At 46.2% G+C, this 21,814-nt stretch overlaps 1 protein-coding gene and 6 non-coding genes across 7 annotated transcripts in view; 6 read left to right on the top strand and 1 right to left on the bottom strand.

The window, feature by feature from the left end:
• Positions 1–21,814, bottom strand: part of LOC8043230 — a 237,567-nt gene that overhangs the window by 123,783 nt on the left and 91,970 nt on the right. The gene's annotated exons all lie outside the window — the stretch shown is intronic.
• On the top strand, positions 191–264 carry Trnat-ggu. Its single transcript has one exon. It is a non-coding gene; the product is annotated as a tRNA-Thr (tRNA).
• Positions 625–698, top strand: Trnat-ggu. Its single transcript has one exon. It is a non-coding gene; the product is annotated as a tRNA-Thr (tRNA).
• On the top strand, positions 1,059–1,132 carry Trnat-ggu. The gene has a single exon. It is a non-coding gene; the product is annotated as a tRNA-Thr (tRNA).
• Trnat-ggu lies at positions 1,493–1,566 on the top strand. The gene has a single exon. It is a non-coding gene; the product is annotated as a tRNA-Thr (tRNA).
• Trnat-ggu lies at positions 1,927–2,000 on the top strand. Its single transcript has one exon. It is a non-coding gene; the product is annotated as a tRNA-Thr (tRNA).
• Trnat-ggu lies at positions 2,361–2,434 on the top strand. Its single transcript has one exon. It is a non-coding gene; the product is annotated as a tRNA-Thr (tRNA).

The raw sequence follows: 21,814 nt of genomic DNA, 5'->3' as shown, positions 1-21,814 counted from the left end.
TCCCTAGATATCCTGGAAGACGGGCCCTTTCCGACATTTGCAAGCTGAGATGACGTGCCACGTCACTGCCGCATGTCGGAAATAGCGCGGGCCTTAAATCAGCAACGGTTGTCGTCTACCCAGTTAAGCGAATTCGAAACCAAACAGTACACAGAGAGCTGGTCAGAAATTGAGTCCGCCGAAACCAGTGGCCAGGATGGTCTAATCGGTTAAGGCGTCGCCCCGGTCAGGCGAAGGTTGCGGGTTCAATCCCCGCTCCTGGCCCAATTTTTCGCCAGCTCTCTTTCCCTTTCCCTTTCCCTAACTTTAATGCAATAAATTCAATAATCACCTTCTCCCCTCTTCGTTCTCAATATTACTACGGCTGCACTTGTCAATCTTCACTCAATCCCATTATATATACGGTGCAGCCTGTCCCTATGGGGAGGAGTGGTTCCCTAGATATCCTGGAAGACGGGCCCTTTCCGACATTTGCAAGCTGAGATGACGTGCCACGTCACTGCCGCATGTCGGAAATAGCGCGGGCCTTAAATCAGCAACGGTTGTCGTCTACCCAGTTAAGCGAATTCGAAACCAAACAGTACACAGAGAGCTGGTCAGAAATTGAGTCCGCCGAAACCAGTGGCCAGGATGGTCTAATCGGTTAAGGCGTCGCCCCGGTCAGGCGAAGGTTGCGGGTTCAATCCCCGCTCCTGGCCCAATTTTTCGCCAGCTCTCTTTCCCTTTCCCTTTCCCTAACTTTAATGCAATAAATTCAATAATCACCTTCTCCCCTCTTCGTTCTCAATATTACTACGGCTGCACTTGTCAATCTTCACTCAATCCCATTATATATACGGTGCAGCCTGTCCCTATGGGGAGGAGTGGTTCCCTAGATATCCTGGAAGACGGGCCCTTTCCGACATTTGCAAGCTGAGATGACGTGCCACGTCACTGCCGCATGTCGGAAATAGCGCGGGCCTTAAATCAGCAACGGTTGTCGTCTACCCAGTTAAGCGAATTCGAAACCAAACAGTACACAGAGAGCTGGTCAGAAATTGAGTCCGCCGAAACCAGTGGCCAGGATGGTCTAATCGGTTAAGGCGTCGCCCCGGTCAGGCGAAGGTTGCGGGTTCAATCCCCGCTCCTGGCCCAATTTTTCGCCAGCTCTCTTTCCCTTTCCCTTTCCCTAACTTTAATGCAATAAATTCAATAATCACCTTCTCCCCTCTTCGTTCTCAATATTACTACGGCTGCACTTGTCAATCTTCACTCAATCCCATTATATATACGGTGCAGCCTGTCCCTATGGGGAGGAGTGGTTCCCTAGATATCCTGGAAGACGGGCCCTTTCCGACATTTGCAAGCTGAGATGACGTGCCACGTCACTGCCGCATGTCGGAAATAGCGCGGGCCTTAAATCAGCAACGGTTGTCGTCTACCCAGTTAAGCGAATTCGAAACCAAACAGTACACAGAGAGCTGGTCAGAAATTGAGTCCGCCGAAACCAGTGGCCAGGATGGTCTAATCGGTTAAGGCGTCGCCCCGGTCAGGCGAAGGTTGCGGGTTCAATCCCCGCTCCTGGCCCAATTTTTCGCCAGCTCTCTTTCCCTTTCCCTTTCCCTAACTTTAATGCAATAAATTCAATAATCACCTTCTCCCCTCTTCGTTCTCAATATTACTACGGCTGCACTTGTCAATCTTCACTCAATCCCATTATATATACGGTGCAGCCTGTCCCTATGGGGAGGAGTGGTTCCCTAGATATCCTGGAAGACGGGCCCTTTCCGACATTTGCAAGCTGAGATGACGTGCCACGTCACTGCCGCATGTCGGAAATAGCGCGGGCCTTAAATCAGCAACGGTTGTCGTCTACCCAGTTAAGCGAATTCGAAACCAAACAGTACACAGAGAGCTGGTCAGAAATTGAGTCCGCCGAAACCAGTGGCCAGGATGGTCTAATCGGTTAAGGCGTCGCCCCGGTCAGGCGAAGGTTGCGGGTTCAATCCCCGCTCCTGGCCCAATTTTTCGCCAGCTCTCTTTCCCTTTCCCTTTCCCTAACTTTAATGCAATAAATTCAATAATCACCTTCTCCCCTCTTCGTTCTCAATATTACTACGGCTGCACTTGTCAATCTTCACTCAATCCCATTATATATACGGTGCAGCCTGTCCCTATGGGGAGGAGTGGTTCCCTAGATATCCTGGAAGACGGGCCCTTTCCGACATTTGCAAGCTGAGATGACGTGCCACGTCACTGCCGCATGTCGGAAATAGCGCGGGCCTTAAATCAGCAACGGTTGTCGTCTACCCAGTTAAGCGAATTCGAAACCAAACAGTACACAGAGAGCTGGTCAGAAATTGAGTCCGCCGAAACCAGTGGCCAGGATGGTCTAATCGGTTAAGGCGTCGCCCCGGTCAGGCGAAGGTTGCGGGTTCAATCCCCGCTCCTGGCCCAATTTTTCGCCAGCTCTCTTTCCCTTTCCCTTTCCCTAACTTTAATGCAATAAATTCAATAATCACCTTCTCCCCTCTTCGTTCTCAATATTACTACGGCTGCACTTGTCAATCTTCACTCAATCCCATTATATATATATATATATATATATATGCTTATAAAGTTTTTCTAAAGGAAATTGAAAGCAAAACTTCATTAGTTGGTTGTTATTTCTTGCAGTACTGCTACTGCTGTTGCTAACGCTGCCGGAATATTAGACACCACTCATGCATCCAGAGCTCACAGACTTGACATATTTTTTTGTTTTGTTTTGTTTCAGTGATAAGCACCGAAAAGGTGAATCAAACACCGGATAGAACTTACCAAATACAATTGACGTATTGTGGCACGATGAAAACAAAAGGGCAGTTCATAGTAACAGGTAAGACGAAAGTGTCAGCTAAATTGATCCTCGAAAGACACACAAAACGAGAAGGAACGCAAAAAAACCTCATTCCCATAGGCTGCCTAATTAGAATAATCGCTCAAAAGGTAGAGCAGATTCGTTCTCTTTAAAGGACATTATATTTGCTACTCAAAATGCCTACATATATATCCCTTCCCTCTGTTTCACATTCGAGCTGAACTTCATGAAGTTGTCAACAACCTGACCTTAGACTGAGGAAGGCCTTCCAAGCTGCTAGAAGAGGTGGCCTCACGCTAAACCTTCAGGGGCAGCTAAAGTTGTTATCCCACTTTTGACTCCATGTATCGTTCCAAGTAGGCACAACTCAAGAGGACACTTCGCTACAGAATGCTTAAGTGCCGGCCGCGCGCTTCCGTCACGTTTATTTCCTCGTCTTCGCTTAGCTCGTGCGCGCTCAGCAGCTTTATAGGCGATACACAGTTCACGGCAGTTCTCGCTGTACAGTTTTGGGCAGGCGTTTTTTCCGCTGGCTGCACCGCCCTACGCAACACTTCGGTGTTGCGTAAGGAGACTAGTTTTAAGGAAGAGACGAAGCAACTCGAACTATGGCAGAGGGGGTCGGCTTTTTTTGTGGTGGATGTATCTCGCGCATATAGGTTGCTCGTGCGCATGTACGCATTGCAGCGTGGCGAGAAAGATGGCGGGCGGAGTGGCTCAGCAAAGTCAGAAGACGCTTGCGGGCAATTGACGCTTTTAACTTCTTTTTGCACTTTGAATTTCAAACGCGACCCTCAAACCGCGTGACCCCATTGAGCAGTAAAAAGCACACCTAGATCTAGCCACACTAGTACTGCAAATAACAGGCAAACGCGCGTCCAATCCTTGTACTGCAAACGCGGCCCATATATCACGTGACCCTGAACAAGCAGTGAGAGGCACTTTTAGATCTAGGCATACCAGTACTGCGAAGAGCAGGCAGACGCGTGTCCGATACACAACAGATTCCCAAGCGCCCTGAGAGTTCAAAACCCAAAGCCCAAGGTCGGAAGTCGAAGGGACTTCGCACTCTGTCCCACCCAGTTCCAACGAAAGAGCTCTTCGCCTAACCGCCAGTCTAGAAATCCGGGCAACACTTTCACCCGATCTTGCTCGAAAAAAACGCGCAGTTGTACGTTTCGTGGAACAAGGCTACCGCCACTCCACGGGCGCGCCTAGCACTGACCGTGACACCGGCACATCCCATTAACCCCAATTAAAGGTAGAACGAGCACTCCGTTGTACCCTCGATGGAACCACGTAGACGGTACTAGCCAGCCGAGAGAATCCATCACCGCCAAGGTGCCGCGTGGCTTGGCGGTGAGGACAACGATGTGCCAGACAGCAAATCACGTGATACGCTCGCCGAGCTGAGGTGGCGTAGATGACTCGCCGTGTTAACGTTGGTCCCCTGGATGCTCAAGCAGGGTGGAGCGGTAATTTCTATCCCGCCTCCGAATTCGGGCAATATGACCCGTATCATTGATTCGTTCCGGCACTCCCTTACACCTTACTGATGCTAAAACAAAAACAACGACGAGAAATATACACGCGTCGATGGTGTTCTTCCCAAAATAATGGAGACGGAAAGTTCCCGAGAAAGTGAAGACGAGGTGTTACCAGTTTCTCCCTGGGAGGCGTGACTAATGCGGTCCTGGAGCCCCGTGGTTGGCAACTTATACGGCTGTTCCAAATTTCAACTCGCAGCTCCTGGAACAGGGCCTCCTATAGGGGTATTCACACGAGGGAGAAATCCCGGGGATTTCTCCCCGGCACGCGCATCCCACGACGAAGACGTCAGGCTTTGCGATGTGCAAAAGCCTCGCGTTTCCATCTCGTGATGCGCGCGTGCCGGGGAGAAATCCCCGGGATTTCTCCCTCGTGTGAATACCCCTTATAGGGAGTATTCCCTGGACTCCATATTTGTGGGTGCTGTTTAGAGCGCATGCTCAGAACGAGCTCACGTCAATAGGCTGCTAAGACCGACACTTTTGATGGTGCGGAATGCACCGTGCAAAAGAACTGTGGAAGCTCGCCATCAGCACGCGCTAAGCATTCGCGCACACAGATATGGCCGCAGTGAATACTCCCTATACTCTTCCTCACTCAAAACCGTTCAGTGGAGCGAGGCTAGCACCCTCACGAGTCAAATTGGAAGAACGTACACCGCTCTTCCTATTGGCTTACGAGGCGAAAGTGCTCGTGAGCCAGTCGTAAGTGTGTCGTTTGCTCTTACGATCGACTCACGAGGGCTGCAGATTTTACTCCATTGCACATTTTTTAGTGGGACAAACAGAGCGTGGGTAAGCAAGCAGTAGCGCTGGACTTTGGACGTCATCTACCGGAGGCCCGTACACAGACGGGACACGAGTGAGCGTTTCAGCGTCCCGCTGTGGCTCGTGTTCCCACTGATTAGGAACGAGTCGCAGCCGAACGCCGACTCATAACTCGTGTCGAGTCTCTGCTGCTCCATGCTGTGGCCCCCGCTAGGACGAATCGAATGTTTACCTGACAGAGGTTGGCGGGTCCGAGGAACGCTACCTGAAATAACCAAAGGCCATTAACCGGCTCCTCTACCTCCGAGCTATGCCGTCACAGTCACTGACAGAATGAGGACGCCAGAGAGCGTCTTTTCAAAGCCCGTCATCCAGCACGCGCTCCTTACCTTCCACCGTGCTTCGGCTGCGCGCGAACGATGTCGAGGTGCACGAAGGCCGGACAACCGTAGCTGGTCCTCACCATTCACCTCTTTGCCAGCGACTATACGGCCAGACACTGAGGGAGAGGAGGAGACAAGAGAGCGCGCAATGACGTCAGAACACCGAGTTCTGTTGGGAACGATGAAGTGGATAGACGCGAAGCTAGCCGATTTTGTCTCGACTCCCTCTTAGAACTCGTCCAAACGCCGAACGTCGGCGTCCAAACCTCTCCCTGAATTTCATCTCCCTCAATTTCTCGCCGTATATAAAGACAATTGAACATGAGACACAGACGAACGCTGGCGCAAGCTCGTGTCCACTTTGTGCGTGCGCTCAATCGTACTGCGGTGACTTGAAATTCCTAGTACGCGGGCTTCGAATGGCATAGGTATACTCCAATTTCACATTAGGTCTCACCGCAGCCGATGCTACAATCTCAATGCAACCAATCAAGCATCTCCAAAAGTGCATCGTCATGACACTCACTCTATTTCTGGATTTGCTAGCTAACCCATTCACACACAGAAATCACCGGGGGGGGGGGGGGGGGGGGGGGGAATCATCATGATTGGTTTAGCCGGTGATTTCTGTGCGTGATTGGAGCTGATTGATATGTTTCATTCGATCGTAGCGCCCGCTGCGGTCGGGCTTAGAGTGAAACGGAGCATACTTTTTGCTCAAGTACCGTACAAGCTGACCGGATGTTCGCGGGCATCTTTATGTGTATGTTCATTTGCTCGCTGGAACACACTCACGCACCTTCGTCCTTTGCCTATAGTTCTATGTTCGTATGCTTTTTTTTTTTTGCGCAGGCACACGACTGCATGTGTACGTGTGTGTGTGTGAGGGGGAATAGCTAGACTTCGTTTCATTTTAAGTCCAGACGCAGCCGACGCTACAAGTTCCTGGGACCAATCAGACATTGTCAAAAGCACACCATCGTGGTGTTCGTTATGTTTTCGTACGTGTTCTACCATCCCGGAACCAATAACAAGCAGAAAAGGCCCAGCGACTTCAGTTTTTGACGCTGCTTGATTGGTCCCATTAGCTCGTAGACTCGGTGCGTCTGTAATTAAGCTGAGACGAAGTATAGTTCGATAGCCAGACGCGCTCTTATGCAAGGACCTAGCTTAATACTTTGTTTAAAAAAAAATTGCAAATAGTGTTGATCGCGGCAAGTAAATTTAATAATAAAATCCCCTGTCAAATAAACCGACGCCAGCAGCGCTACTTTTTTTTTTTTTGTAGTTGTACGTTTTTATGTAGTGTATAAACAAAAAATTGTCGTGAACAAGTATCTACGTGTACTTATGTGACCATGAGTTCACCACGCGAGAAAGCTAGACCGAAAACGACACCGTAACTTTGTCGCAATTTAGTCATACGTGTGTTTTGGTATATTTAAGTTCAGTATAATTAGGTCATTAATTACTTTTTAGCACTTACCGTCTAATTAATAATTTTAAAAGGTCTTGCTTGAATTCGCAACTAAATGCGAAGTAATTTCTTATGGACCAATCAGGAGTTCCCCACCCACCGACGCCGACGCCGGCTTTTCTGCCCAACGAGCTCCTTCAAGCTATTGCTTTAAAATGTAATTATACTGAACGTTAATAATTTTCCTTAATGGGCCTCCTGACAGAAACCGCTGTGGCATGAAACGATTTTCTGTGATATGCGTGTTATTCGCCGGAACGATTTCTCCCGTGTTTCGAGTAACACCCTGCATACATGTCTTGCCCTTCGCCTGTAGATGTAAGGAGTACGTAGACTACTTATAGTTAGTTTTAGTGTTGCGTATACGACCAAACGCAACCGCTGCGAGTTTTCGTCAGCGTTACGTGCTCCACATGCGCGGACACCTAAAGCTGAGTTTTAGATTGTGCGGCATCGCAGCGACGCGCATGAGGTGTGTGGAGCACGCTGCGATAACGCAACCTTAGTGCGCTTGCGTTTGCACGTATAGGCAATACTAGAACTATCTGAATACACGAGTGAACCACCGGTTTAAAGCAGAATCTGCCTGATTAGTCGATTTTTATAAAGTTCTGTGACTTTTTACAGCAACATATGGCTGTGACGAAAAACCGAGACCAATAAGGGTTAAGCGCAACATAGATAACCACGTAAAAAGACTACACCTTCCGGCAGGATTTGAACTCACCACTTTGAGAGTGTGACGCAAGTGCTTTGGTGACGCGAACTCTTTGGTAGAAGGGCGCGGTCGCGCGCTTAGTTGTCGAAACGCTTTATTTACATGAAACTTAATGAGCTACCGCCTCCCTTGACTCTCACGGAACATGTCAGAAATGAGACCAAATCTTAGGTTGGCGGTGCCGTTCGCACGCCCTCTTCTTCTTCCCTGGAAGTCCTATCATACATTTTGAGCTCGCAAGTCTGTCAGCACGATCAAGTAAGCATACTTTTTTTTTCTGTTTGTCTCTACGAACTGAAGGACCGTCACAAAAACTAGTAATCTGGTAGAAATCTTCATTTTGAACGCAAACTTAAGCGGTAAAATTTGTTACCACGAACAGCCCGTCGAAGTGAAATGCAAAAGAAGTGTCAATGTCAAATCCCCACCAACAGTGCACTGTAGCCCTGTGTATCTGTGACCCTGTCGGTGTTTGGGGACATGTGATAACGTATCCGTCTTTATGTACAAAATTGTATCTGAGAATTTTTGTATGCTTGCGTATGCACATGTGCAGATTTTGTGGACGCAAACACGCACACACACACTCTGAAAGTTCTCTTCAACTGGGAGGATCCACCTTTATCAGTGTTTACGTGCTTACTCAGGTATGAATGAATAGGCACGTGCACGTTCGCCTGCTTGCATACACGTGGATGTGATGTATGCCGGTGTGTACGTGTATGTGTATGCGTATCAGTATATATGCGTGCGTGGGTGTATAGAACATGTTTGTACTTGACTATGAGCGGGCGTACGGACGCTAATGTCCGTACTTGTATGCGTATGGTCGTCTTTGCCTTTTCGGGCGTTTTCATCTGTACAGGCAGACATACAAACTAGACGCGGGTCTGACGTCATGCCGTTGCGGTGGTGCTGCTGCGGGCACGGTGTGTGAGCAGACGCTTGCCTCACGCGAATCTGGCTCGAGCGCTTGCGCAGTCTTCACGTGTGGGAAAATGCGGGCTTGTTTGGAAACAGCGCGCTCGCCTCTGAGCATGGCTGCCGAAGGAGTGGGCTCTTGAAGCCAGGAGTAAACTTCGTAAATGAAAGCGTCGCTTAAAACAAATGAAATAAAAACGGTATTTCCAAAACTGTTTAGCTGGGGGGACCCAGCTTTTTCAGGGGCTGTTAGCTGCTTTATACTTAATCTATAAACATTTCATATTTATATATTTTTATCCATGTGAATACTTTCTTGTGTAACACCCCTTGCAGGTCCTAGAGGGAATTAAATGATGATGATGATGATCATGTGTGTGCGTGCACCCATGTGTGTACTTTGTTTGCTTGAGCGTACATGTGTGTGTACATGCGCGCAGCCGCATGTAAGTATATCGGTGCGTGTGCGTGTGCGCATAGGTGTATCATTGTGTGTGCGTGCGAGCGTGTGTGTATGCGTGCGTGTGCGTTTGTGCGTGCGTGTTTATGCGTTTGTGCATGCGTGTTCCTGTGTGTATGCGCATCTCTGTGTAGGTGAGTGTGGGCGTGCGTGTGCGCGTGTGCATATCTGAGTGCGTGTGCGTGTATGTTCGTGTGTGTGCGCGCGCGTGTGTAGATGCGTATGTGTCTGTGCTTGTGTATGTGCGCTTAAGTGTATGTTTGTGTACATGCGTGTGCATGTGTGTGGTACGTGCGCGTGTCTGTGTGTACGTGTGTGTTTGTGCATCTGTGTACGTGCGCATCTGCGGTGCGTATACGTTTCTCAGTGTGTGCGCGAGCGTGTTTATCTGCGTGTGTGTGTGTGTATCTGTTTGCACGTGCGTACGCGTGTATATGTGTACGTGTCTGGCGCGTGTGCGTCTGTCTGTGTGAGCGCGTGTGTGTATGTGCGTGCGAGCGTGTGTGTATCTTTGTATACGTGCGCGTGCGTGTGTACATGTGTATGTGTGTTCTGCTTGTGAGTGTGTCTGTGTATGCTTGTTTGTCTGTGTTCATGTGTGTTTGTGTATCTGTCCATGTCTGTACTTGTGCGTGTGCGTGTGTGTGTATGTTCTTGTAATAATTAAAAAGCGCAACAGGACAACGGACACAGAAGGAGACACAGACTCAGCGCTACTTAAAACTGAACTTTATTTCCGCTGGAGCTCGGTATACATTACCGGCAACAACACAAACAAGTTAGGAAGATACAAAATACACATCGTAAAAATCTTTAAAGACAACGTAACATGACTAAAAATTCCTGCATCACTCATCAGCATCCACCCAAAACTAGTCATGCTTGGTCAAGAAACTGCAATTCTTTTTCTGATAACGATAAAGAGGGTGCGGTTACACATTGCAGCCCTAATCTAGCAATTTCTCGAGCCTCGAGTATTTCCCTTGTGGTTTTGTTTCTGTAAGTAGCGCTGTGTCTGTGTCTCCTTCTGTGTCCGTTGTCCTGTTGCGCTTTTTAATTATTATGAATCACCAACTCGCCCAACTTTCTACCCTCGTATGTTCTTGTGTTTGCGCGCGCTCCCGCGCGTGTGCATGCGTGTGTGAGTTGGTGCGCATGAATGCGTAAATTTCTGCTCGTGTGCTTGTCTACTAAAGACCCCCTTTCGAGCGTTATACCAGATCTTTCCTCCGAATCAGGCGAGTCAACTCGCAGAGAATTCTCACCACACCTTCCTCGGCGGACTTTATTCTGCCGTTGCTCGGAAGGCGGTCGCTTCAGATGCCTTTAAAAGCTTCGCCTCTCTAATTAGGCAGCGACCGAAGACACCCGGGCCCTCTTCTTCCACGCCGCTAAGGTGTAATTAGCCCGCTAGACAAGCCGGGGGAAGGCGGTTACCGAGGTGTGTGGAGAGAGAATGCCGAGAAAAAACGGCTCTGGAGACGCTATGAATGCAGCAGCTTCGATTCTCCGAGAAACGGTACACTATAAAGAAACGATTATCAAGATAATCGTAACGGACACTGCCTTTCATTGATGTTTATTTGTTCACGTCTCTTTCTCATCTCCAAACGAAAGAAAGCCGGCTGGAAATTGGACGCGGTGATTGCGCTGCGATCGCCTACGGTTAATCGGGACAGTTGCTGTACATGTAAACGAAGGCGGCGGCTGGGGTGGTTGCGTGGGGGCTTTCGGGGGAGGCGCGTCGCACACCGCTTAGCGACAGCGATATTTCACCGCAGGGGGCATTTATCACTTATCGCTTACGAAAACCGATTGTTTCAGTCAGACTTACATTGATTCCCCGCTAGACGTGGTCGGATGGGGCTCAGTATCTGATGTGGGCTCTTTCATCTCAGTAGCTGCCTTACCGGCCGACGGAGGGCGCTGACGCACTCGCCGCCATTGAGTTGCTTCAATTTGGTTGGTTTCAGTTTCAGCGACCACGGAATTGTGTTGATGACTTATGTTGTTTTTGCTTCATTTTGAGATAGAAATATTTCCCTTGTAGCACAGCCAATGAAACAGTAGTACTGTGCCTGTCTGAGGAGAACGAAGTGGTTTCGAGCCTAAATTGCGGGCTTTTTTACGAACACCTTTGATGCATCTGATTATGGTCGGTGGCGAAACGACTGAACTTATGCTCAGGGACGATTGCTATCATCTACGGTCGTACTGAATAACATTACTTTCCATGAAAATAAACCACCAAATAGACTAATACACGAATGTGAACAAGCAGCTCCAAAGCTCGGCGAACAATGTCCTGTATTGGAACGAACAGGTAAACTCGCGAGATTACTACTGGCTGTTTTTGTTTTCGATGGGCCACCTGAACAAAGATTGCACCCCACACAAAAAACACCACTCACACTGCTGGACTTAAAACTGTTTAATGCTCCTCTTTGTCTTTTTCTCTTGTCGAGTAATGAATACTTTCATTTTTTTTTTACCGCATAATTTCATAATATTCTTTCCTTTTTCTTTAAAACGCTTCTAAATCTCTGATTTTTTGGTATGAGGTGTTTGCACATTCTTCTTTCTTTTTCTCTTGCCCGAACATCGTGGCTCCCCGCACAACGCTTCCTCCTTTTGACGCAGTTCAACTGAAGGGGCACTGACACATTCCACCACCTTGTCCTTAAAGCAAAGGCCTCTACCAATTCACGCGCCCGAGTTGGTTTTGATTTCTTCCCACAATGTCAACTTAGTGTAGTCTTGCTTCACATTCGCACGTAGTGCAGTGAGCTGCTAGGTGTCCTGCTGCTGTAGAGATTCGTAAAGTTCCGGCGTGTTCTTTTGTTCTATCGTTTATACTGCCTCCTGTTTGCCCTATATAACATTTCCCGCACGTTATGGGAATCTCATAGATGACATATGTTTGACATTGGGCATATTTGGTCTTGTGTGCTATGTCACTTTGTTTTTAGTGTGTGTTTTGTGCCCTGTTGATCCTGCCACACATGGCAGGATCATCAATATGCACAAAACTGCGCACAACCTTAAGAAAATAGCTAACCAATGCTGATCTTGCCACACATGGCAGGATCAACATGACAGGATCATCAACATGCACGAAACTGCGCACAACCTTAAGAAAGTAGTTAACCGAGTGAATACGAAGGTTGTTTTCTCGGCTCCGGAGAAGCTAGCCAGGTTGTGCAGATTAACGAACCCCTTTCGCGGAGGCCCCCTGTGCTGTGGCAAGAAGCATAGAAACCCGTTTGTCGGTTGCGCAGAGGGAGTCGTGTACGTGATTCAGTTGTCATGCGGTAAAAAGTACATCGGGCAAACAGGCAGATGCCTAACGTTAATAACCACCGTGGCGGTCATCCTTCAGTTCATTGTCACGATTGTGGGTGCAGGCCCTTGTTCAACACGTGCGCGATTCTATCCAGACACAAGGCTAAGACGGTCAGGAAAATAATAGAAGCAGACTTGATAAAACAGACTGGAGCACAATGTGTCAGCGTTGCCTCCCTTGACCTGTTAGACAAAGAGATAGCGTTTTTGCGAGCGACGGTGAGGCCTGGGATTGGCTGAGGTGAAGCGGTGTGAGTGTATATATGCACCCCACCCCCCTTTTTTTCAAAAATAAACAGTTGAAGTAGTGCTCCGTGTTGTCTAGTCTCCCTTTTGTCCTCGTCTTCAGCGTCATCACGACGTCAGATTACAAATTAGTCAGATACAGCCTAAATGATAAACTGTAGGGCCCTCCCGCGTATGATTTCCCGCACAAGAGTGCCAGAGATGTTGAAATCAGGCTGATTCAGATTGAGACAAAAGGTTATGATCTTATCAGTAAGATAGGAGGAGAGCTGGTGGGAGGGGCTGCGTGCCAACGAGGGAAGCAGGTTATCGTACAGTTTGCACATAGGCGCGAGCGTGACTCAGTTCTTGAGAAAGCAAAGAAAGGGAGATTAATTCTGCTCGTGATCTAGGTTTTTCCGACCTGTGTTTGACAGTAAACACTTGTACCCTCCCTGGAAAAGGCTCCTAGGATGACCCCTGGCTAAGAAGCGAGTGTCCCAAGGGCGCCACGTTTGGGTTCGAAACTGCAAAATTATGACACCCAAACCGGTTGGCACTCCGAATTCTACAGTTTCCCAAGGCGATCTACCCAGATTTGTTAGTCCCACCGTATCTCCAGGCGGGGATACGGTGGGACGATCCGGACGCCTACAAGACCTGGACGACCAACAACGCCTGCGCTCGAAGCCTTGTAGACTTCGTCCATAGCGCCGGCCTCCCCGCTTTCCTTTAATTCCTTTCCCATTTAGGCCTGCGGGCCTTTCCTCTGGGCAATAAACAACAACAACAACAACAACAACTCATTTTGTTTCTTCTAATGCACTAAAACAAATTGTTATACCTCTTTTATTAAAATCTGTCGTGCTAAGAAAGATATTTATGATTATTTTTTTTTATATCTCGATGTTCGTTTCATAAAAGGAAAAGAGAGGGGATGTTGTCACTTTTCCGATCTGTGCGAGGTGAAGTTTGGCATTGTTATACAAAGCTTTTGGGCCAGTTGGACCTGGATATGTCAGTTTTACCATGCTATGGTAACTTTTACTGAGCAGAAGTGAACGGAGAGGGGAGCTTTCGATAAGGGTTACAAAAGCCATTCACTGTGAAAGTGTTTACAAAGATTTTACGTTTGTGTACTAGTGACTGTAAACTAAAATTGGAAGGAATTTTGTGTGGGTGACTTGCATTGTCATAACGCTGTGTGATGTATCCGCCCCATGCATGCGCTCCCCAAGTTATCGCTTGGCGCTCTGGCTACAAGACCCGTGCGCGGCTGCTGTGGCCGTTCACTTCATCGTTGCTCGTCCTGGACGATTCACCATGTTGACAATAAAGCAGCAAGCCCTGCTGCCCCGGAATCTGCCCGTTCTTCCCATAACTCAACATGGAGCATGTAGAAATTTTAAAGTCAAGTGAGGGCGCACATTTTCCCAGGCATCGCAGGGCCTAGAAATGTGAGTCACGCTTCGATGATACAAAGATTCTAGGTAGAAGCCAGAATCAAAGAGCTCGTGAACTGCAAGAGGCGTACTTTATAAGGAAGGGGGGGCCCCAGTGCATCAGCGACATGTCGATTGCATTGTATAATAATAACGATATTATTATATAATAATATAATATAATATATCGTCATTAGATTATAATGACGAAACATGAAACCTTTAGTGTGGTGCACTGTCAGTTGGTGTTTACAGCAGCACTATATAAAATGTACAAAATCTGTGAAAGGACATGAATATAAGTTTTCTAGGCAAATAAAACTTCTACACAAAATCTAAGCGAAATAAAATACATTTTGGCAAGGCTGGCTTAAATTTAGGAAAATTAAGCAAAATATCAAATTCACAATTGCCGGCGTTATTAAACGCAGACTGCATACGAGATAACGGTGACGACTCACAAATTCTGTATGAATAAAATGTAAAAAAATGGCGACTAGCTCTTGTGGAAATATGAAAGTCTACACTCACAAGTAAGCTCTCCGTTTTAGCAGTACTATGCACTACCTTACGAAGCAAATGAATCTCTCTAATAGACCTCATCGTTGATAGCCTTTCCAGCCTAACTAGTGATAGCAACGAATCGTAACAAAAAAAAACTGTTTCCGACCAATGTATCGGTCGTAAATAATTCTAATGAATTTCTTCTGCACATTTTCAATCATTTCCACTTTGGGTTAAAAATGGCGAGTTCCAACAAATTGAACAGAATTCAAGGCATAAGCGTAGTACGGTGCTACCGTACAGAAACACCACACATAATGGTGAAGTGAGAGAACGTGATAACCGAGTGATCATACCAAATCAAATCAAATCAAATCAAAGTTTATTTAACATCACCAAGTACAAAGTACTAAACAAATGATGCAAGGAGCTCTGACAAAAAGCCGCAAGGGTGCGGCTTGAGTCACGCTTTCTTATCGCTGAACCAACGATCCTATATACATGCGCCGTAAATGAAAGAATAATATCAATGAAAACGCCAAGGTCTGTACAGCGGGTGTGGTCTATACACCGGGTGTGGTCTATAGTCCCGAGGATGCGATAGTCCTCCATGAGTACCGTGTCGTTTATAGCATAGCCGTAACTCCCCGGTCTGACCTCCAGATAAGGAAACGAAGGTAGGGTTTTCTTACCCCAATTAACGATAGAGAAATAACGAGACGTACAGCGCCAGGAACAACCAACCGTGATAGTTTCGCAAGAACCGTTGAGTCGGGTTGAATCGGAAACTTCCTGCGTGGAACTTGGCGGTTTCCCGACGTAGTGGTTTTGCGAATGACGCGTATACTAGAGGGACAACGCTTGGTAAGGAAATAAACGTGGGCCTAAAAAACTCTGAAGCAAAAAAAAAAAAATGGCACCGACCTTTGCTTTTAAATTTCTGTAGTATATGACATGCCTTAAAATAAAATTGGTGAGGAAATTGGTGTGTCACGTGACGTATATTTACCCGCTAAATTTAGCGGGGAAACTGAATGGTTATATAGTTCAGGTGATGTCAGGTCACACGAAGTCGATTTCGCCCGCTAAATTTAGCGGAGGAATAAGATTGATGTCTGGGTCACAACACGTCAGTTTTCCCGCTAAATTTAGCGGATAACTGAATTGGTCACGTGACATCGATTTCCCCCAAAATTAGGGGGGAAACTGAATTGATGTTTTGTCCCCAAGACGTGAATTTTCCCGCAAAATTTTGTGGGGAAACTGTGTTGACGTGTAGGTCACGTGCCGTCAATTTCCCAAGATGCATTGGTCGCCTGACGTCACGTGACGCCACTTTTCAAGCTAAATTTAGCGGAAAATGCACTGACGGACGGAGAAAGTTTTGCGATTGAGGCCCCTACGAAAAAACCCGGTATAACTTCTCGCTATATGGATTCTGGAAATGGAAATCTTTCTGGATTCAACCTGGATTTCATATTTTCAGAAATTATTCCCCTGTCTGCCATCTGGATTTTAGGTTTCCAGAAACAGGTTTCCAGTTCCATAATTCAGATAGTTGAGTTACTTGGGTTTTTCGGTAAAAGGGGAAAGGGGGAGCGCTCAAAAGCATATTTCACGAGTTAGTATGAGTTAGTACCCCAGTCAATCGGAAGTGGTAAAGACATTTCCAAAGGCTCGCCCCCGTTGAGTTTTGCCCAAGATGGCTCATCGTTACATGTCGGGGTAAATTATTTTAAATTTACTAGCAGGACAATATTTCCAAATTTGAGTTTCCACGTTCTGAAGAAAGCAAAAAAAAAAAAAAAAAGTAGAAACGTGCGTTCAAGGTTATCGGCGAACATTGTAGTCAGTGATAGCTAAAGGAACGCAGCGCGTGGTCCCAGCGTCTCATCGCTCCGCAGCCCGTGAAAGTGGTGCATTGTGTAAACACCGAAGACAAAATGATCAAAGCAGAAAGCGCAAAAATAATTAGCACTACGCGTCTTAAGGTGTCACTTGCTATTTACTGAATAATATAACTAATACGTCATTACCTCAGAAACAACAACCGCCTTCCCATTTAACCCAATCAAAGAAAAGAAGTAAAATCTTACCTTCGTTCATTTATTCATTTCATTTATTAATCATTGAGGGTCTTCTTTCGTGGGTATTACATAAGTAGGAGGGCAACACAAGAAATTATAAAAGATATGAAAACACAAGAACATAAAGAATACATAACAACGCACACTTATGCAACGTAGCTAAAAAAAACTAATTTGGTGTGGAAAAATACATGACGGAGTTTTTGAAAACCACGGGGTCAGTTATTGTAATGAGCGATTCTGGAACATTGTTCCAGTCCACAATTGTGAGTGGGAGAAATGAATTGTTAAAGGCATTACTGGAACCCGATATACGTTGAAACTTGTAGGAGTCATTGAGGCGACGAGATGACCGTGCGGGAGTGCGCAGGAATGAGCTTCGAACAGTGGGATGATAGTGGGAAAGTTTATGGAGTAAGCAAAAACGCGCAACCTTGCGGCGTACCTCCAGAGTTGATGAATTTAGTCCCGTTTTCATAGCAGAAACACTGTTTTTATAGTCCTAGTTTGATAAAATGTAGAGGGTTGCTCAGTTTTGAATTGCTTCAAGTTGGGCGATCAAGTAATTTTGGTGGGGATTCCACATTGTAGAAGCATATTCCAATTTTGGTCGAATTAAGGTTTCGTATGCAAGTTTCCTAAGCTTTGGAGGGGCAGCATTCAGGCAACGCCGGATGTAGCCAAGGGTCCTTGCTGCGTCCGAAGAAATTGTGTTAATGTGAATAATTCGTGTCATAAATCGGACGTTAGAACGACACCGAGATATTTATACCCATCGACTTCTTCAATGATCTCGTCACCCAGCAAATACTGGAAGGAGGAAGGGACTCTTTTACGAAAAATGTAGATAAGTTGGGATTTAGATTTTGTTTAGTGGCATCAACTAGTTGTTACACCGCTGAGAGACATTATCTAGATTCTCGATCCTTTTGGATGAGTTTGCGGTCATTAGGTGAAGTGATCTTGCGATATAGAACACAGTCGTCTGCAAAAATACGTATGTGAGAAGAAAGAAAACTTGGAAGGTTATTCATAAATATTAAAAAAAGAAGAGGCCCAAGGACTGTGCCCTGGGGCACGCCAGACGTGGCAATAATTAAATCAAATTCGTACCCATTTAAGACTTTGTACTGCAGTGGCGAGTCAAGAAAATTACGTATCCACATTAAGACTGGGGGCTCTAGATGAAGGCGAGAAAGTTTAGAGATTAAACGAATATGTGGGACACGGTCAAATGCCTTGGAAAAGTCTAAAAATATTTCGTGTGTTTCGTTGCGAGATTGAAGGCTGCAATGAAGGTCATGTATAAATTCAAAGAGTTGCGTCTCACAAGAGTAACCTTTGCGAAAGCCATGTTGGTGGTGGTAGATCCGCAAGAGTGCAAAAACATGTTACAGTCGGTAGTTTTATATTTGATGTCTGGTATTTGGTATCCGGAGAGCCATTAGAAATGTTTAGAAATTATAAATTATAAATTAGGAAATTAGAAAAAATCGACGAAATGTTTATGATAGCTAGCGGATATTTCTGCAAGAAACAATTTCCGCTTCACCTCTATGCGTTCTGGCTCGATGTTCCTGAATATGAAAAGTTACAAACAAAGTCGTCTTGTCTAACATAACTCAAGATGTCGTTGCTCATGACTGAAACACCTCAAATTTTATTCCATTACATAGGAAAGTAACGTGTTACCGGTACGGTCATTACTTCGAGCATGCTGCGACCATGTTTAGTTTTTTCTTTAAGAGAGTATGATTGTTTTCTTTTATCTTAAATCATGCCGTATAGAAGGTTATCCGGGGCCCTTGCGATTTTCTGACATAAGAAAAATGATGTCCACATAAAAGATAGATTACATTCCGAGAAATGCATATCAAAAAAGAAAACGCAATATACTTATAAAGGCAAGACGTTTAACCAATAATTCACGCTTCAAACGGGGCGCGGCAGGCGCATTACTCCGTTCGGATAATGTAAACCTTTCTGCTTCCATTGTAGAAAATAGAGCCTTTTGGCCTAATATATTTATACCGGTTTTTTTATTTATTTTTTTTATTTTTTTATTGCGATGCAGTTCATGTTTCCAGAGGAATCCCTTCACAAAAGAACCTTGAGATCGGAGAGCAAACGTTGGCCCCTCTCAACCCCCCCCCCCCCCCCCAAACCCTTTTCCACGCACATACACAGGCACAAACAAAAAATAAGACATCTTGACGCGGTTCTCTCTGGCCGGTCATATCGCATGTTGTAATCTTGACATGAATGTACTAATAGGGTGTTTAATAACATGCTTCTATGCGGGACGTTTTGTATGGACCACTGAACATGGTTGTGTCATGCAAGTTAATGATACGCCTCTCTGGGATCGGTTTAATCGCTCGTATATCTCGACCATGGCCGTGACCTTCGCTACGCTAAGGTTTGCATGTGTGTCCTGAGCGGGGGGTGTTGAAAAAATTTATAGATTCTCCGCCGATTTTTGAAGTTCAGTGCGAGACAAAAGCACCTGTCCTGATTTGGCGATTGGATGAGACTCTATTTGTTAGGTCCAAAATGTGGATGCACATTACTGTATCTACGAACAAAATTTAAGAAAGCGAACGAGCTGCTGAAGGTTAGACATAACTAACAAGGCCTCGAGACCGGATAGACAGAGAAAACCAAAGGGGACATATCAGAGCTTACTAGTAATGTTGCAGAAATAAAGATAACAAAAATCACAAACACAAGGGTCTCAAATCTGCTGTATATCAGAGGTTGTTATTTGTGCTTTTGCTCGTTTCTGTCCTTAATCTCAAAGCTCTACCCGCTTCATTAATTTCATTTCTGTTGCGTTGCTTTTCGGGAGATTCTTTTGGGGACAGTCGATTAAGTCTTATGGCAACTGGGAGACTCATTGACCATAGTGACAAAGGTAGGTGTGAGAAAAAACAAAAACTGTACGCGGTTCCTGCACATGAGCGAAAGTCGCATTAATGCTGCTGACGTAGAATTCCTGCAACTCAAGCGTTAGAAATAGCGCCGACTGTAAAATTTGGTTCAGGTGACTTGGAGAAAACGTGAGACTCCGAGGAAATACTTGTACATTTTCTGGGGGGTGTGCCAACCTTGCAGTGTCTAGGGTCAGTGAGAGCTCAACGAATGCAGGTCGAGTCCTAGGGCATCTTGCTATTATTCAACAACCAACATTATTTCGGTATTAGCCGACTAGAATGACGCAAAACAAATAACAAAGAAATGATAAACTAGCTGCAATGTATGCCGCATATCTTAAATTTGCAAAATCATCCGTCGCAACAAACTAATATAGTCTAACTGAGAAAAAAAAAACTTTTGCACACGGGGCAGCACGTGCCACGTCCTAGATCAAACTTAGGGGCTTCAGTACATGATACCCGAATCGCGGGCAAAAGCTCACCGGAGATAAGCTCACCGGAGAAAAGCTCAGCGCAAAACCGGCGGATGCGGAGAAAAGCTCACCGATTTTTTTTTCTTCTTTTTACATGGAAGTTGTTGGATCGTGCGTAACATATCAATTTATTATCATTAAAATTCGTCACCTTTGTAAAAAATAAAATGTCCTTTTTTGTATTATTTGTTAAGTTTATTGGGTATATTTCTCCCAAACTTATAATTGCGGGCCAGTGTTTTCTGTGGTTTACTATCTAGGCAACGAAAGCCTAACTGAAAATTTTATGAACTTGAAGAACAGGAAAAAGTTCGAAAACTTAGTTATGTCTGCTTAAAACCTAAAAATCAAAACCATAAATGACGAAAATCTGAAAGTTCATGCGCAACAACGCGGTGCCTGAAATTCTCTTTGAAGTTTTTGTTAACCTTTGAAAACAGGATAAAACAGTCAGTCCCCGCAGGGGGCACCTGTGAAGGCAGGTGTTTGGAGAGTGGCGTCTCCACGGACCCCGAGCCACGCGGGTTCGCCCGCCCACGTCTGGCTGTGCGTGGCTTTCCCGTGTCCGGGGAAAAGGGCATCCTGGTGGTTGAGCCGAGCCCGGGGTAGGTTTGGACCCTTCGGGGCCCCCCGGGCGAGGCAATACACCACTTCGGCCCCCGCTTCCCGTAGACGGGTGTCCGGGCTTGGCCCGACCAGGATGATTCAGCCTAGTCGCCACTTCTACTATCCCCTCCTTTCTTTCACCCTTGTCTTCTTCGTCTTTTCACTTTTCTCATTTCCCTTCTTTCCTTTTTCAACTCCTTTGGCGGCAAGGGCTAACCTTGGGTGGTGACAGATACTCTCGTCCAGATCCACACTTGGTTATAGTTTCTGGGTAGCGCTAATAGAGTAATGCTTCCAGCAAAGCCATATTTGTTATGGGGTGTTACCTATTCCCTCGTTGGGCTCCGTGGTGGGCGGCGCGCCACAGATTCCGAACACTCCTTGCCCTCTTATGGCGCCCCTCTCTTCCAAACCCCGTTCGGGGCAAGCCGTTAAAAGGCGCTGCCCTGAACACAAGACTATTGAAAAAGAACCAGAGGTAGAAAACTTCACGAAGTTTTTCGTTGTTCATTCTCTCGATGAACAGAAACCTGTTTCAAAGCTTTCACCATTTGTCGTCGCCAAAGTACTTGAACACCTTGTAGGGTTTTCCTACAAGGCTAAAAGACTCCACTCAGGAGACCTCCTTGTTGAGATAAATAATAAAAAGCAAAGTGAAGCGCTTCTCAAGCTGAACACCATACTTGATGTGAAAGTGTCGGTGAGCCCTCACCGCACACTGAACACCATCCGTGGAGTCCTCTCTGAAGACGACTTCCTTCACACTAGTGAGGAAGAACTCCTCGAGGAACTCTAAGGTGCCGGCGTTGTCGCCGTAAAACGGATTATGTTAAAAAAAGATGGTGAAGAAATCCCTTCAAAACACGTCATCCTTACATTTGAACGACACACACTGCCACAAACAATCAAGGCTGGATACCTGAACTGCCACATCCGCCCTTTTGTCCCCAACCCCCAGCGGTGTTTCCGTTGCCAGCGTTTTGGTCACGGAACACGCAGCTGTCGAGGGAAGGCGACTTGTGCAAAGTGTGGCAGTCAGGATCACATCTCTGACAATTGCGAGAATGTGGCCCACTGCGTTAATTG

The sequence above is a fragment of the Ixodes scapularis genome, unplaced genomic scaffold (genome assembly GCF_016920785.2).
Source record: "Ixodes scapularis isolate PalLabHiFi unplaced genomic scaffold, ASM1692078v2 PGA_scaffold10__122_contigs__length_95168666, whole genome shotgun sequence".
In the NCBI taxonomy this organism is placed as follows: domain Eukaryota; kingdom Metazoa; phylum Arthropoda; class Arachnida; order Ixodida; family Ixodidae; genus Ixodes; species Ixodes scapularis.
This window is presented reverse-complemented; position numbering and strand designations above follow the sequence as displayed.